This window comes from Asterias rubens, chromosome 6 (genome assembly GCF_902459465.1).
Source record: "Asterias rubens chromosome 6, eAstRub1.3, whole genome shotgun sequence".
NCBI lineage: Eukaryota > Metazoa > Echinodermata > Asteroidea > Forcipulatida > Asteriidae > Asterias > Asterias rubens.
In genome coordinates, this window is record NC_047067.1 from 12,345,484 (window position 1) to 12,363,453 (window position 17,970).

At 38.5% G+C, this 17,970-nt stretch overlaps 1 protein-coding gene across 20 annotated transcripts in view; it reads left to right on the plus strand.

Annotated features, from left to right (window-relative positions):
- The first annotated feature begins 8,523 nt into the window (after positions 1-8,523).
- LOC117291515 (CUGBP Elav-like family member 2) overlaps positions 8,524-17,970 on the plus strand; it is a 97,847-nt gene continuing 88,400 nt past the window's right edge. For 6 of the 20 annotated variants that reach the window (XM_033773265.1, XM_033773264.1, XM_033773271.1 and 3 more), the window contains exon 1: positions 8,527-8,765. The gene's annotated coding sequence lies outside the window, so the exon portion shown is untranslated. Of the gene's footprint in view, positions 8,766-17,970 lie in introns of all 20 variants that reach the window. The other 14 variants (XM_033773269.1, XM_033773273.1, XM_033773277.1 and 11 more) reach the window with 7 other exon arrangements.

Sequence of the window (17,970 nt, forward strand, 5' to 3'; positions counted from 1 at the left end):
GCTCTAGAATTGCAAAGGGCTCAAATCCGTAAGTAGTATGCAGGCATGTATGCTTCGTTTTTGAAAGGGCAAGGGCACCAAGGCATTTTCTCTCTGGCAAAGGGCACCCTATGAGGAAATTGTAAATTTCTACTGGAGCATTTCAATTCAAGGGCACCAAGGCACTGGCAAAAGGCAACGGAGGCAATCGCCTACATTGCCTCCGTGAAGTATCAGGCCTGAATATGTTTTTTTTTCACAGAACTGAGTATACAGTTCAAACACACACACATTGATGTACAATGTAAGGGTAAAAAGCTGGACTCGTAGCAATCAAGCCCATCCTGCAGCCCGGAATCGACCATGACCCACATCTGTTTAGTCTTCACCAAGTTGGTCTGGGATGTAGGTGACATCTAACTGACTTGTTGTTATGTTGTTAGTCCCATACAGCCACGCTGCCTTGAATTGGACATTGACCATTGTTCCTTTCATTGACCCAATACCAAGAGTTGTAGGATGTGACCATCGGGAGAGGTTAAATGCATGGCCCAATTTTATAGAGGTGCTTAGCGCCAGCGGCCAATTTTGTGCTTACTGTGTGGTTACTACTTCATAGTGCTGCTCATCAAAAACATGAGAAAAGATATGCTAATCTTCCGGTGCTTACTGTATGAAAACGAATGATGTAACTTGGCCCGATATAACAACACAAATCAATGGTGTATGCGCAAGATGGCCACCTAATTTCCTTATTATTTGAGTTACTTCAGTGAGAGCTGTTTCTCATTATGTTTTATACTATCCATAGAATTAAGCTGACGAGTTACACTTTAAAGACATTCTTCAACATCGGACGTATGATTGAAACACAATTTTTACGTGACCATGACGAACAATGCATTCATTTCATTAATGAAAACTAACTATGGATTGCCTTTTTGTCCTTGAAAATATTCCTCATGAAAATTGTAAACAACAAAATAATTGTTTATGTCACTCAGGAAGTAGGCCTACTTCTTTGTCTGGATCTAGGCCCTATACCTTTTCTCTTATTGTTTCACCAAAGTCCAATGGAACCTCCTTCATGTCTGTTGTTTGTCTTGTTTTGTTGTCATTGGCACCATTAGCAACACCCCTACAGCCAATATACAATAACATGAGCATGGATTATTTAGCGGATAACATGCCCCCCTCTACACTATCCATATGGAAGGTTCCCAGGCCATGTATTGTAGTCTTGTAATTAGAGAATAGACTAGCAAGCCAGTCCTAGCAGAGAGGATTACATCATCCAAACTGGCCGCATTGTTAAATCCCGTTGTCTTTAATTAGAGAATAGACTAGCAAGCAGTCCTCATTGGTAGGATTACATCATAAAAACTGCCTGGCTTGTCACCCCTTTATTGTAGTCTTTAATTAGAGAATTGACTAGCAAGATGGTCCTCACTGGTAGAATTACATCATCCAAACTGGCCGCATTGTTATCCCTTTGTCTTTACTTAGAGAATAGACTAGCAAGCTAGTCATCACTGGGAGGATTACATCATAAAAAACTGCCAGCCTTGTCACCCCTTTTTTGTAGTCATTAATTAGAGAATAGACTAGCAAGATGTTCCTCACTGGTAGAATTACATCATCCAAACTGGCCGCATTGTTATTGCCTTGTCACCCCTTTATTGTAGTGTTTAATTAGAGAATAGACTAGCAAGCTAGTCCTCACTGGTAGAATTACATCATCAAAACTGGCAGCATTGCCGCCCCTTTATTGTAGTCCAGAGAGAAAAACTAGCAGCATTGTCACCCCCTTGTAGTCTTTAATTAGAGAATAGACTAGCAAGCTAGCCCTCACAGGGTTGATTTCATCATCAACTTAAACAGCCAGCTTTGTCACCCTTTGCTAGCTCTTTGGTCCATGGTCTCATTCTCTCTTCAATTGAGTAGAAGTGCTAACATTGCCTAAGTGTAAGGATAAATACAAATGTGTTAACTGTTCGGTTGATTTGGCATTGAAGTGTACATTGTAAGAACTCAGTGGGAACGCTGGGTCTTCAGTGCTCTAATTTGGGGGTAAAATCAACAAGACCTTGCGTTGCTCGAAATGTTTACTGGACCAGAAGATATTGGCAAAAATAGGAAAACTGCCAACCTATGGCTAGATAGTTCAGTTGCCACAGGATTATTCTAGAGGTCACAGGTTCAAGTCCCATTGAAGTTGATCTGTCGTCATTCAAACCAAAATTACAAAAACTTTACCCCCGTCAGTTTTGCTTGTGGTTTATTACTTGGGGCAGAAGTTTTGGCATAAGACCAGTGCCGTTTTCACAAAGAACTGTGTATCAATATTAATATCTGAGCAAAGTGTGATGTCACAATACAAATCACTATGGTAATACTGACAAACTCATCTTGAGATGAATCTTAGCGCTTTGTGAAACGGAAGCCCAGAATCATAATGAGAAATACTTTCTGCATAGTTTAGCTCATCATCTGTTTTGATTTGAACAAGAAGCACTATAGAAAGATTTATTTTACTTGTCATGTGGATAAGTGCTTGTATATCATGAGTATGACTGCCAATGACATCAAGTTAAACTAATAAAAGGATGCAGTTCTTGGCAAGCAAATGTATAATTCAATTGAATAACACAAGCCGACCCAGCTTGTTTGGTCATATGAATTTACTGGCCCAACTCTAAAAAAAATCACTAGCCTTAGGCATGCAATGTGGAGGCATGTAACAGTAATTTGAACACCAGGCCACTTTATGAGTAACCAATCAAACCAATCTTGTCTGTCCCCCCCCCCCCCCCCTTTATTGTAGTTACTGTTTTTATGTCGTTTTAAGGGCATTGGACACCATTGGTAGTTACTCGAAATATTATTAGCACAAAACCTTACTTGGTAGCGAGTAATGGGGAGAGGTTGGTAGGTAGTATAAATTATTGTGAGAAACGGCTCCCTCTGAAGTAAGTAGTTTTCAAGAAAGAAGTAAATTTTCTGTGAATTTAATTTCAAGACCTCAGATTTAGAATTTGAGGTCTCGAAATCAAGCATCACTAAGCACACAACTTCGTGTGACAAGGGTGTTTTTTTATTTCATTATCTCACAACTTTGATGACCGATTGAGCTCAAATTTTTTCAGGTTTGTTATTTTATGCATGTTGAGATACAGCAAGTGAGAAGACTCGGGGTCTTTGACAATTACCAATAGTGTCCAGTGTCTTTAAAGGGTTTGGGGACTTTTTGTATGACACAAAACACAAATGCCCACAGATTTACATTTAACTTTCACAGTTTAAAGGTAATGATGACATGTAGAAAGCTTCTCTTTCCTTGCTGAGGTACTGTGGTTTTTGAGAAATGCGTAAAACAAATAATAAAAAAAAAAATCTGGTTGACTAGTGAGACGAAAATTATTTAAGCATGTACAACGGAATGCAACTCTCCCGAAAATTGCTCTGTGATTTTTTTTTCTTTTCAAAAAACTTTATGACTAATGTGGCTAACACCTTTACAGGTAATTTATATTACATACTTCTTCTTTCACTGTGAGCTGAAAACTTGATCTACAAATGATATCAAAACCCTTTAAAAAGTAAGATTCATAGGGAGGTTTTTTGTTGCGAATAATGAGTCCAAGCCACCCTAAAGGTCTGCAGGGTGTCTAAATTGAAAGAGAACAAATATGGTTTGGTCTTCAGGTGTTCATGATGCAGAAAGAAAATCCACCCCTCCGGTCAAGGATAGCTTCCAGAAAAATCATGCCTGAGTTTTATTCATTTCTATATACTGGAAAGCACGATGATAATGTGTTACTGAGGTGTGCCAGTAATTACAAAGCATCACTCTCGCTTTATTCGTGGATATTTAACAATGATGTTCTCTTTTGTTTGATCAGGGGATGCTATTCTCAAATGCAAATGAGTCTAAATGTCTATCTGCCGAAGCCATTAGTTATTAATCAAACAATTAATGGCTGTACACTTTTGATGGTGGTGATGAGTAATAAGTAATGCCCAGAATGGTTTGGGATTGTGTTCTGTGTTTAGGTTTTGTGGTCTGGTGGTTGGGTTTTTTTGTGGGGTGCTTTTATTTATTTTATTTTATTTATTTATTTTTTTTTTCAATATTTTTTTTTTGGGGGGGTGGTCATTAGATATGAGATGGAGTAGACAATTTTATTTTATTTAGTTTTATTTGTTTTAAGATGTGATGAGCTCATAAGGTGGAAATAACTCATAAGATGCTGTTGAAATTAAAAATGGAGAGCCGGCCATGTAGGATATATTTCAGTGCTTTGAACAGCAAATACATTTTCTACAGGTTTTTCTGTAGGTTTTTCCTTGAAGTATTTATACATTTGCAGATGTTAAGCAGTGAGTGGCAAGGTACTTTTACCCAGTAAGCAAACTTCACTGAGGAAATTGGAATGTCCATGGGAGCGTTTTCCTTTTGAGTAGGGGGGGGGGTAGGGGGAAGCCACCAAGGCAAACGCTATGAGCTGGCTCCCGCTTGAGAATGACGTACTTAGTGCAAGGCCCTGCATATAGTACACTATTTTCCCCATTACTTGGTATTATTGCTGTGCGTCAAGTGAGTTGGAACGCCAACGTAAAAAGACAACTGGCCGTCCAGGTTTTTACTGCGGCACGGCTGCACGACAAAATGAACTGTCACAACCAACATCTAATGTAATGCTTCAATTATTCTCTCTTATTGCCTTCATCAATTTGTTCTGGATCAAAGGGCGAAGCCTTATTTTAAAGGAAGGGCGCATTCTTGTTGTCTATAAGGATCAATTTGTTTCCAATCATTTAGTTTTACTAGATTCTATAAATTCATTTGAAGGCTAAATAAGTGCTCGTAATTTGTGGGTTGGTTGCAAAAGTTGTTGCCTTGTTTGTGTCAAATTATTTTGATGTGTAATTTCTGTTCTTACCATGTCTAAAGAGAAATTAAGACCACGTTTATATAAACAAATTCTTAACATGAGAGAAATTCAGATCGTACTTTTCATAACACAAAATACGTGAGAACTTTAGCACCAACTTGAAATACTGTTTTTACCTTGAAAGGATACAACTTCAGTACTTAAAAAATCTATAAATTTACCAAAACTTTTTTAACAGAATTGTTTTGTTTTTCTTTTCTAGTTAAATTGAATTTGTTGAATGCATATTTTAACAAGGGACCACAGGGCCATGGCTTACAGGCAGAAGTTCATTTATAAACAGTTCTTCACTGTCAAAAAGAAATTTTATTTAAAATTGTGTTGCTAAATGTATTTGAGATTATTTTCAGAGTGGGATTATGTTGTGCCCTTTCGTTGTCGGTAAACTCTCATGCCCAACTGGACCATCCCACAAAATTCCACAGGACACTGTTAAGTAGGATTTTAAACTTTGCATGGTGGAAATACGATATAAAAAGAGTTGGGGTGGTTCTGAAAAGAACCGTTGGTTTCAACTTGACTTTTCGATCAGTATGCTCTGATCATCTTCTGGAGAAAACTGGACTCTGATGCTGCCTGCTGCTTAAAGCCATTTGACACTTTGTGTAAACAGTATTCTCCAAAGGCCCGCACTTCGTGTAACACAACTTATATTATAAAATAACAAACCTGTGAAAATTTAGGCTCAATCGGTCATAGGAGTCGGGAGAAAATAACGGGAAAACCCACCCTTGTTTCTGCACGTTTCGCCGTGTCATGACATGTAATTACTACAATCCGTAATTGTCGAGAATTGATAATTGTTTTAATGTTTCTCAAAAAGTAAAGCATTTCATGGAATAATATTTCAAGAGAAGTCTTTTACCATTACCTTCTGTAAACCCTGTATGTTATTTGTAAATCTGTGGCCTTTTTTTTCTTTTTCTTGTTTTCCGAAAGTGTATAATGGCTCTAAGTACTGTGAAGACTTAACGTCCGTCGATATATCGAAAATACTCAAAAACTCGATATTTTTTTGACATCGAAATCGCCGATGTCACTTTTATAATCATATCGTAATATCGGATTTTCGATATATATCGAAAATTTCGATGTTTTGAAAATTTCGATGTTCCTAAATGATATCGAAAATACCAAAAGGGTGTCCGATTATTTAAAAGAAATCTGTGTTTGAGTATTAGAAAAGCCGTCGTCGTTATGTAGTTTCATCATTTTGAGTTGCCCTATTAAATAAAATACGTTTTACAACCAAGTATGTCTGCATGTTCTTTGTGTTTTCGCCATCAGCCGCTGGCCCGCCGCAGAGAAGTTCACGACCCCGCGGCGAGCGCACGGTAAAACCTCAAAAGAAACCGCCGCTGCTGCCCTAAGCTGTTTACATTGTGCATGTGATCAAAATCAATGCGTCTTCATCACAGCATTATTGACTTTGCAAAAATAACCCGCAAAAACTTCCCCGAATCAACAAGACAAAACAAAACAAGGAAGAAAACAATCTTACGTTATACAGTAAAGTAATCTGTCTATCAATCCAAGGTATCGTAATGGCGTCATTTTGGTCAAATAAAGCCTACACGTTGTGTTGTTTTCGGTAAACAAGCTAACATTTCCGAGGAACTATATGCTTCGCAGACTACGCTGTCAGCGGCTATTGCGTGCGTACCAGCGAAGACTATGCTGTTGTACGGTTTAAGCGTGCACACCAGCGTGTATGGTTATTGCAATTCGGGGGGAAAACCCGTTTGCCCAAGCATGCGCAGACACATGCAGTCTTTGGTCAAGGCGGTATCGCGTGATGCACTGCGTTATTTCGACAATAGAGGGCGTTCTAGCATTCAATGTTTCTTGCCTTTGTTATAGAATGCAAAGTAAAAAGACTACGAGCCTTTATTGGAGACTATGTGACTGCATGCTGCGTGCGTTGTATATTGTGATCGCTGAGTGGTAGGTCTGTGTTTTGCGGGACTTTCTAGTGATTTTTTTTCGATGATTATCTCAACCATTTTCAACCGTAAAGGTAGTCCGCGCGCCCGTCGTACAACTTGATTGACACTTCTACGTCAATGCATCGGCAACTGACACCTTAATGTCGGCGAGTCACACAACTCACAAAGGCTCTGTGTCATTTTGAGACGGCCAATCATGGCCAATCACGAATCGAGAATTGTGGTGAGCGTTCACCAATTGGCCAAGCCAGCGGTAGTGGCGATCATATTTTGTTGTAAAACCAGAAATAATCGGGGCGGGACTACGCAATCTGAAATTGTTTGGACTACAAACAAGTTCGGGGGATCAGACAAAAACAGGTTGAAATGTAACCCTATTAAACTGTCAGTCTATGGTATATATATTTCTACCTCCATGAGTATACCAAGTGGTGTTTTTAGGCTTCCATCTTGCGCGCGGGAAATACTCGATATATCGAGTATACTCGATATTAAATTTTCGATATATCGGTTATGGGAAAAAAACGACATCGACGGACGTTATTAACTAGTCCACAGTACACAAGCCATGATATTTCCTGATAGTACCAGCTATACAAACACAACAAAAACATGCAATCAATGCATGTAAGATGGCACTTTGTGGTGGTCTTTGTCACCAGCGTGTGGTAAGAGTTCCAAGACATTTTCTAAGACAAACCCCCGCATAAAGATATCACAAAAAGGGTAGACCACCAACATTAGGTCTAGATAGCTCAGTTGACATGTTAATCTGGAGGTTGTTGGCTCAAAACCAGCTCTACTAAATTTGTCTTTGTTCAAAACCCAATTATTTGCTCACATTTTATCAAGAGTTACATAATGCAGCATTACACAAGCCACTAGAAGTCAAGTGAAACAGCTACACATACATACATCTTATAAATTGTCTTTACTGAGATGCAAACCACACCCCTTGGAAAGTACACGTCTGGTTCCTTGGACAGTTTTCTAGAGCATTTTAGTAAGTCTCTACATGGAGGTAGAATTAGATCCATGAGTAGAATTAGATCCAAGGAGTCAAGTGATAAGAGACATCATCTTAATCTGTAAGTGCATCTTTTGTCTAATCTTTTATTGTGGCCTTGTCGATGATAAAATATGCCACACGTGAGAGAATTATTTGAGCGATGAGGATACTTTGTGTCCAAACGCTTCTCCCTTAATCACCATAAAGCTCTTGTCTTTAAATAAGGAGTACTCTAAGACTAGCGTGTAGTTACATGTACAAGGAGTAAACAGCATCTTCTAGACGTAAAAGCCAGCATCTCCTTCGCTTGAGCTGGCCTCATTGGATGATGCAGGGACTATAGAGCGGCGATGATGGGATTGTGTTTGCCAATTATGAACCCAACTTCCATGCTGAGGATCCCGTGACAATTCCCAGGGAGAAATTGATGGAGCATGCCTAAATATCTTATTGATTCAGAAAACCACAGAGCCAGACATCTCTTCACAATTGCATAACGTCAGAGTGCACTATAACAATTTGCCTTTGCAGCCGGCCGGCGTGATAGCAAAACCCCCCTTTTGGCCGGAATGGACTAGTCCACATAGCTGAACAGTTAAGCTCCTGATGGCTGTCCATGCAGCACTCCATACATGTACATCCAGAGCAGACTAGCAGACCACATTATTGACAGTGACAGCGTGTTCACAACTTCGGCTCGCTAGCTGCCAGCACAAAGAGAATACTCCACTGAGCTCCACATTGCCCTACTCCTGGCTTAAATAAAGGCTCTCTCTCTCTCTCTCTCTCTCTCTCGGTTCACTGTGGGATTATAAAACCAGACCAAGGATTTTCTTACCCTACTGTCATTGTTTTTGGCTGTTCTGTATCAAGTCGGTATGTATTGTTTCCTCTTTTCTCAGTTGTGTACATGTATGTTACGTTAAAGCCTGACGCTATGTCAATGTAATTTCATCATATTCCCCTTTATTACTTATACTTGTTTGGAGCATGTCGGAATTTGTGTCCAAGTCTACATGTGTTCTCACTTCATTGGAGCATTGAGGAAGGACCCATTGGAAGCACTATGTATTTTGACCCACTAAATCCATCAAATTGCAACAGCATAGTAAAGTTTACAACTACCAAACCAGTATAAAATGTACTGATGGATTAGCATGTTTTACTCTAGCTAAAACAATTTTGGTTTCAAACATTCCAAGTCCATACAAAGCAATATCTGTCTTTATTTGGAAGTGAGTTAAGTTCAGAGATGAGAATATTCAGAGATTCACACATGGATTCACTCTCAAAGTACAAAACTTCAAACAATTGAGAAAGGTGTTACCAAGAAACTGCCAAGTGATTGTGGTCACCTGTGCAAGCTCCCTTTATCCACACTACTGAATGTGGATGACTTAAACCATAGAGTAAGGACTGTCCTTACTCTATGCTTAAACCATGGAGGTAGAATTAAACGTGCACACACTGTACAGCAATCAATATATAAGAAGCTGCAAGTATTCAGTGATTCCCACGCCGGCTTGACTTGAATGGCTTTGCCTGAATAGGCCACCTCCACAAGCCTTTACAATCTCCCTTTTGAAGGAATAGTTATCTCACTCGGTTATAACACTGACGCAGAAATATCCCTCGAAAATCAGATTGCTTTCTCAAAGGAAGGGGGGGGGGGTCTCTGAGCGCCTTGCATGATTGGCCAGCCGAGCGATGGTTTGGGCCTGAGCCTTACAGTACCTTGACTAAAATGCATTAAGTGTAAAGGAAGGAAGAAGCCCCCCCCCCAAAGGTCAGACCTGAGGTCACTTTAATTGGATGCCGTGAGAGGGATCTGTCGCGCAATAATTTTTAAGTTCGTTAAATGTAGGTTGCCTTCTGACTAGAAGGATGGATGTATTGACTAATAAAACCCAACACCGCTGTATGAAATATTAAAATTGATGATTGGGCACTTTTTTTTTAGTATATATATGAATATAATCTTCAGTTCCATGGAATAGAAGCTTATTCCAAATTATTTAAAATCGACACATTGCAGTTTCTGTGTACTGGATTTTAAAACAAGACCACACAACCCATGGCATGAATGCACACTAACATGAAGTACAAAGTAGTACAAATTGAAATCTTGCAATTTTTATTTGAGTCTCAGAGTCTAGGCTGTACATACATGCACAACTGTGTGTACAAGTACTATGTGAATGAATGTACACATTTTATAACCCCAAATCTTACAGTATTTTCTTAGGGTTTTTATAATAAGGTAGGCTCTAATTAAAACACAACCATCAAACTGAGAGGGAAAAAGGTTTTAAGAATTGGCCCTGTAATTGAGAGGGAAAAAGGTATGAATTTTTAGACTTGAAGCCATCTAGCCATTTTGAGGTTGGTGAACACATTATGATTGCATTGTTTGATTTAGGTAAATCTGTCTGTACACACCCAAAACAAACAGTGCGCTTCAACTGTGTCCATCATACTTGTATCTAAAAGAGGGCTTGTGGTGTTCTGCTATCAGCCCCCCCCCCCACCACCACCCAACTTAAGTCCTAAGTACATGTATGTGCAACACTTTGAGCACCAAAAGTCAAACAACATGTGAAATGATATAATCCTGGTGCACAACATTTCCAGGTACAACATTTTTGCTTGACTGTAATTGTCAACCGTTTACTAATTTTATTGTTGATGAGAAAATGTAATGACGCACTATCAAATGCTTATTTTTTTAATTAAAATACAGTTTGACAATTTATAAATGGTACAAGGTGACCTTTGGGTTTTAGTCCAATGCATGCTCATTGTCCCCATGCGACATTGTGTAACACTTATAACCATCGCATGGTGGTATTGGTTTTGTACTCTGACCCTGTGAAATCAGGCAGCTTTATTTGTCAAATTACTGCACCTGCTGGGGGCAAAAACTTTCTGCATGTTCACTGGATCTGTGTTTGTGTGCAGTTGTCACGCAAACATGTCACGCATTCTGGAATTTGAGACAATCAAATACACACTACTGTACTTGTTTGTGGGTAAGGAGAGCTGCCAACTCTACCTGATTCTGCAGAAAGTTCCCTGATAATCAATCTTTTCATGTCCTAATGAGCAGATTTAAAACAAAACAAAAACCCTGTGATTGTGGAAACTTTGTCCCTAGTATGTTGAATGCAACTTTTAAATACCAACCTGATTGTTGTACAATATCTTCCTGATACAAGATGCAAATGTTGGCAACTCTGGTGTAAGAAGTACGGTAAAAAAAAACTTAAGAAAGTCTAGAATTTCAGTGAAGTCCAGGGCATCATTAGGCCTATACGGCTCTGCTTACTGTTCCCAAGCAAAGAATTGGCGCTTGCAGAAGAAGGGAATTATGCACTTAAGGTTTAGCGTAGTTCACTGGCTAGCAGGGAATTTTGCTGTGCACATGCGTACTTCATGTTCCTAGGCATTCTTTGCTTTCACTGCTAGTGCAGAAATTCTTGAAAATGCTTGCCCAGCAGCGGGTAAGCAAAGAATCTGGCGGGAAGCAGAGCCATGAATTTGTGCCCTGCATATATAAACCAGCCTGTGAAGTCTGCAGCTTTCATTGTATCGTATTATCTTAATTTTGATCAGTAAACTATTCACAAGAGTAGGGTACGAGGTTCTTATTAGGTCCTGTGTAATCTCTTCCTTTATCAAAAGGAGTTGTTCTTGTAGCTCACCACTCACAAAGACTCCGTATCCACTTCATTCATAAATAGGTCAATGTCATCACTGGAAATATATATATGCCTAAGTGATAGCATCTGTGCCCAATTCATAGAGTCGCGTAAGCAGAAAATAGTGCTTAAAAATTTCCCGCTTAGCAGAAGAAAGCAGGTTACCAGTCACAGATTGTACACGTGACATGCTATTTTGTGATTAAGCAGCTATATGAAATTGGGCCCTATAAAATAGGAACAAAATATTTATTTTAGTTCTCTGTTGTTGCTCCCATGTTATTGTTATGGAATGATCTTCCGTCAAACATCCGTGCAGGCCATAGCTATGAATCTCTTAAAGGGTAGGCAGTTGGGTAATCACTCTTAATGCCAATCAAACTTACTTGAAAAGTACCACAGCTTTTGTTTGATAGTAGACATAATGTTGAGAATAATTTCACTTCAAAGTGATACAGTTTATGTAAAAAGATTTTTAAAAAAAACCTAGGTTAATAGCATGCCAAGGAAAATTGCATTAGTGTGAAACGAATTTGGGTAGGTGGTGGGGCTGCAGTCTACTGGGGATAGTGAACGATTTCCCTTGTATAGCAGCTAGAGCAAAATGCTACGCCAAAATGTGTCGGTTGCTAACTCAAAAATCATCATTTGCTACTAAATTTTAGCAGTCAGTGTGCACAAAATCTGTTCATTTGAAATTTATGGCTATGCAAATGTGCTGGATGAAATCATGCCCTGCCGGGATTTCATTTCCTGGGAATTGGCCTCTGTAATTTGAAAAGGGCTTGAGTAGTGTGATATAAAATGATTCTATACAATGAGAGCTGGTCAAGCTGGCCCGTGTATAATGCGTGGCTACATCACAATGGGATGCAAGGAAAATCCGTTGTAGTGTAATTAAATTACTTGAAGATTTTCAGAGTCCTACACATGTAATCCTTATAATGTAGAATTGGGAAATAATGCAGTGGTCATCCAGCCAGTCCAGAGGATACGTGCTCAGTCATGCATCAGGGTTAGTGCAGAATCAAAGTGTATTCCACTTAAAGGAACGTTACAGAATTAGTAAGAAACAAAAATAGTGAAGATCACATAAAACTTACACGGTCTAATGATGATGGTACTAGAAAACATCCCTTGAAGTATTTCTGTCTGAAATGTCATATTTGATGAGAAATAAATAATCTATTTTCGCGTTTGGAGTTTATCTCTCAGTGACGTTTTATTCATTTTTGTTTGGGCATCGATGCAATGCAAAATTTGTAACCAGTTTTCCACTATTCGCTCGTGACCCCGATGGTCGATCGATCTCAAACTTCTATAGGTTTGTCAGTTTATGTATATGATGGATTACATAAAGTGCACACTGCCAGAAACTGTTTTGTTAGCAACAACCAACTCTGTAATGTTCCTTTAAGATAGGATTCATGTAAATGGTGGAGAAATACATGTAGGCAAGCAAGTCTGTTTTGTGATCGATAAATCAAAGGGTAAGAAGGCAAGAGTTTAAAGGCAGTGGACACTATTGGTAATGTCTCAAAAATTACCTTACTTGGTAACGAGTAATGTGGAGCTGTTGATAGTATAAAACATTGTGAGAAACGGCTCCCTCTGAGTTATTGTACTTTTCGAGAAAGAAGTAATTTTCCACAAATTTAATTTCAAGATGAAATTTAATTTCAAGCATTTGAAAGCACACAACTTTTTCGTCCATTGTTATCTCACAATTTCGATAACCAATTGAGTTCAAGTTTTCACAGGTTTGTTTTGTTATTTTTTGCATAGATACACCAAGTGAGAAGACTGTCTTTGACAATTACCAATAGTGTCCAGGGTCTTTAAACTAACATTCAGTGAATGTTTCATAAAGGTCTCTTCATTTATATCCTTAGTGAGCCCGAGTCTCAAGTCACACAACTCTGATGGAACTCACTTATGGTACATCATACCTCAAAAGTCAATTTTATCTTCAGTTGAACAAAAAATGTTAAACAAGTTGTATACCTAAAAATTGCTTAGAAGCTCTCAGCTGTTACACCACTACACAGGCGTTGACATTTATGATATAAAAACAATCTGTCATAATTTACAACATATCAAATCAAGAATTATTACTTTCCCAGGGCAGTCATAAAGGCAGTGGACACTATTGGTAATTACTCAAAATAATTATTAGGATAAAACCTTTGTTGGTGACGAGTAATTGGGAGAGGTTGATGGCATAAAACATTGTGAGAAACGGCTCCCTCTGAAGTTCCATAGTTTTCGAGAAAGAAGTAATTTTCAACGAATTTGATTTCGAGACCTCAGATTTAGAACTTGAGGTCTCGAAATCAACCATCTAAACGCACACAACTTCGTGTGACAAGGGTTATTTTTCATTCATTATTATCTTGCAACTTCGATTACCTATTGAGCCCAAATTTTCACAGGTTTGTTATTTTATGCATATGTTGAGATACACCAACTGTAAAGGCTATAGTCTTTGACAATTACCAATAGTGTCCGCTGCCTTTAAAGGTAAATGGTTGTGCAAGAGAACTTGGACAGTAGAACAATTGTTGTCCATTCACATTTGTAAAATTTTACAGCCATGCTACATTTTAGCAAGGGACCCTTGCTAAATTGCTCTTGTTAGAAAGGGGCTGACATTTTTACAAACAGTCTACACCTTTAATCCTCTGATAGCCTTGGGTAACATAATGTCCTTTCAGAGAGAGAGAAAAATACTGGTGTATTAATGCAGTATGTATCTCACTAATGTGTTTATTTAATAGCTTGCAAAATGCTAAAAGCCTTATCAAATCAAACAAAATTTATGCTTTGGTACGCAGGGTAATTTTCTTTGCCTTTTACATGCCTTTGATCAAGAGAGAAGGGAAACATTTGGATTGTGCATTACTCTGCAGGGAAGGGTATGGGTTTATGGGACGAGAAAAAAACTATATTATATTATTCCATTGATAAGGTTGTGCGATATGAGAGTCAATCATAAATATTCATTTGATGGGTATCGTACATAAATTGGAGTGGAAACAAAAAACGAAATTCCTATAGCTCACCGATTTACATTTATATAGGCCTAGTGGTTTTTTGTACTGTGTGCTCATTTTGAGCTTAATTAAAGGGGAACCTTATGCGACCTATGACCTCCACACTCTTGAGTAGGTGTGGTGCAAACAGGGATAAATTATTCACTTTTCAAATTATGAGACCTTGCACCTAGTTGTTGCCTTGAAGCCCTTTTAAAGTTTCTCCTCAAAGAGGTGACCCTCAAACTAATGAAAAATAAACTGCCTTGCTGTGAATGAAGTAACCAAGCCCACTTGTAAAAAGTTAAATTAATATTTGTCTCCATGCCCCTAGTCGTTACCTCGGTGCCCCTTTGCAATGTTTAATGTTCAATCTAGAATATGAAGTTTCCCTTTGTAGAGGTGCCCTCTACTATAAATGAAGGAACTCACTCACTGCCTTGCTGTTAACGAAGTAACCAAGCCCACTGGTAAAAAGTTAAAATATCTTAATAATCAGAGTAATTCGTACTCAACTGGTGAATCTGAATCTGGGTGTACATGTACGTAGGTAACCTATCCGCCATTTGAGCTTGTCTCTCTCATCGTATCCAGGCCCGGGGTAAATTTGTACTTTTCTGCACGCGCTGCGCTCGAGACCGTGAGACGGTGATAGGAACGTATCCAGAGGTGACTGATTTGCATGCACTGTATGTCTTAACACTTTTTCAGTCAGCACTCACAAGGATATCCCATTCCCAAGACCTTATCCGTCTTTTTACTCTCTCGCCGTCTTCTTTTTCTTTTTTTTCCGGTGTCCATGCCTTAAGGATGTGCATTTTATTTTGTGGATAACGTGTGCTCTTGACTATTCCCGAAATGGGGACCACATCCGTTGTCCTGAGGCCTAACCGTGGAGGTTGGTACATGTAGATGTCTTCTTCTTCAGGGGGGAGGAGAGGGACTGCTCTGATTGTTGGCACTAGCTGAGTGAAAAACATGTAGGTTTTTAGTGTCAAACTCAATGCATAATATTATTCACTGCCCTTAGAAATTGATGCTTCTTAAGTAGGTTTTAGCATGTTTTTGTTTTTTAAATTGATTAATATTACAGTTTGAACTTTGACAAAATTACTCACTGCCACTTGCTAGTATATAGTATTTATTTACCACACTTTTTTCGTAAAAAGTGTAGTTTCCCCCCCCCCCACATTAATAATCAAGAGAAGACCATATAGAATGCTCTAGATAGCACATAGTACTTTTAAAACCAATATAAACATTTTAGACAAATTGATCAATTCTGTGTTCTTCGGCCAAACAGTCACAATGTTGGGTCCAGAATGTCCCACACAGTTTTAACACATCGCGGGGGGAAACCCTGAACATCATGCAAGTGCATGCTGTGCTACAGTAGCTGTTACAGCAATGATGTGATAAGTAGCCTGAAAAGTCTATTTATTTATTGAGCCCTTGTACTTGATAACAATTTTGTATTTTTTCCCAAGGAACATGCCTGATTTGTAATAAATAGGCTTTTATAAAGAAATTGAACCATTTATAACAAGTAGGCTTTCAAAAAGTAATTGCACCATTTGGGGGCCAGGGGGTCATTACCATTATTTAGTATGACCCACCTATTTATGGATGAAAAACAAGTTGCTATTCAAAAACAAAATCTGATAGTTTTCATATGTAAGCCTACATAAACCGAAGACCAATATAAAGTTAGAGCAACCTTTTCCCCCTGGCCTTGGCAAAAAGCTCAGTGTCTAATCATGCAAGAAAAATTTACACAGGAACTGGTTGAAAGCATATTGTTAACGCAAGTATTACTTCAGTTTGATTAGCTAATAAAAACAGCCTGCTTTTTAGATTGATTACGAACATGGAAGTTTGACATGTTAAAGGCAGTGGACACTATTGGTAATTGTCAAAGACTAGCCTTCACAATTGATGTATCTGAACATGTGCATAAAATAACAAAGCTGTGAAAATTTGAGCTCAATCGGTCGTCGAAGTTGCAAGATAATAATGAAAGAAGAAACACTCTTGTCACACGAAGTTGTGTGCGTTTAGATGGTTGATTTCGAGACCTCAAGTTCTAAATCTGAGGTCTCGAAATCAAATTCGTGGAAAATTACTTCTTTCTCGGAAACTATGTCACTTCAGAGGGAGCTGTTTCTCACAATGTTTTGTACCACAAAACAAGTTTTATCTTAATGCTTTATTTGTTTTGGAAGATTAATGTTCGTTTTATTCAGTCTCATCCCTGTCCTGCTATTTTTAATCAACACACCTTACAGACACAGCCAACCTGCTTCATGAGCATGTCACCAGACTAAGTCCCATTTATGCTGAAAATACAAAATAGTAATTATTTGTGTTTTCGCAAGGATTTTGTGTGTGCTCATTAAATTTGACAATGGAAATGAAAAATTGAGCGTTGCTCATTAAATTTGTCAAATGGAAATGACAAATTGAGCGTTCCATTTCGTCTTGTAGTATTTCTCAGTTGGAAATACTTCTCATCAGGACAAGAATTTTTAATAGATCAGTGTAATTTGTGTTATAAAAAAAGAATTTGGAGCAAAAATATTCCGCATGATTTTGGATGTTTCTCACAGTGGAAGTTGCCCCTTTGCATAATGACAATGCCCTTGCCCTCTCAGAGATGAAATTCCGCAGAGGCTTTGAGAGGGATCATTATCTTTCGGTCTGCTTAATTTTGTGTTTTGCATACGTCAAAACCTTTCATGAAAAAGCCAATATCTTTGAAGCCTTCTACATTTACCTGAGCCCAATTTTATTGCTCTGCAAATAATCGGTGCTTGCGAAAGCAGGGAATTCTGCGCTTACGTGGCAGGGAATTTTAGCTTGTGTGCGTGCATACTCTATGCTACTAGGCAGTCTACGCTTACACAGCTATCGCAGAAATTTGGCGTTTGCTGTCCATGGGGGAGAATGTTTTTTGTTACCACAGAATTCGACAGTAAGCAGAGCCATGAGATTTGGCCCTGTACATTTGCTCTAATACCTGAATTGGGTTGAGTTGGTCACAGATCGTCCACCCTCGCCTCTCACAGCAGACGTCTCTACAAAATGTACAGACACAACACTCAGGCCCACCTTTTTCTTTCTCATCAACTCGAAATCCTTGGTCCAAATAAAAAAGGAAATGTAATAAAAATATCCAGCATATGATTTTTATCTCTCCAGTTTTGCAATCTTTGTAAATTTTGTATTAAAAAAAAAGTAACAGACACTCCTCGAGGGAAATTTTGGTAAACAAGTTTTTGTAATCTTCCATAGAGCAGTTCAAGAAATTAAATCCACAGCCGAGTTATTGCTCACAGGGTTTTTCAGTATCTG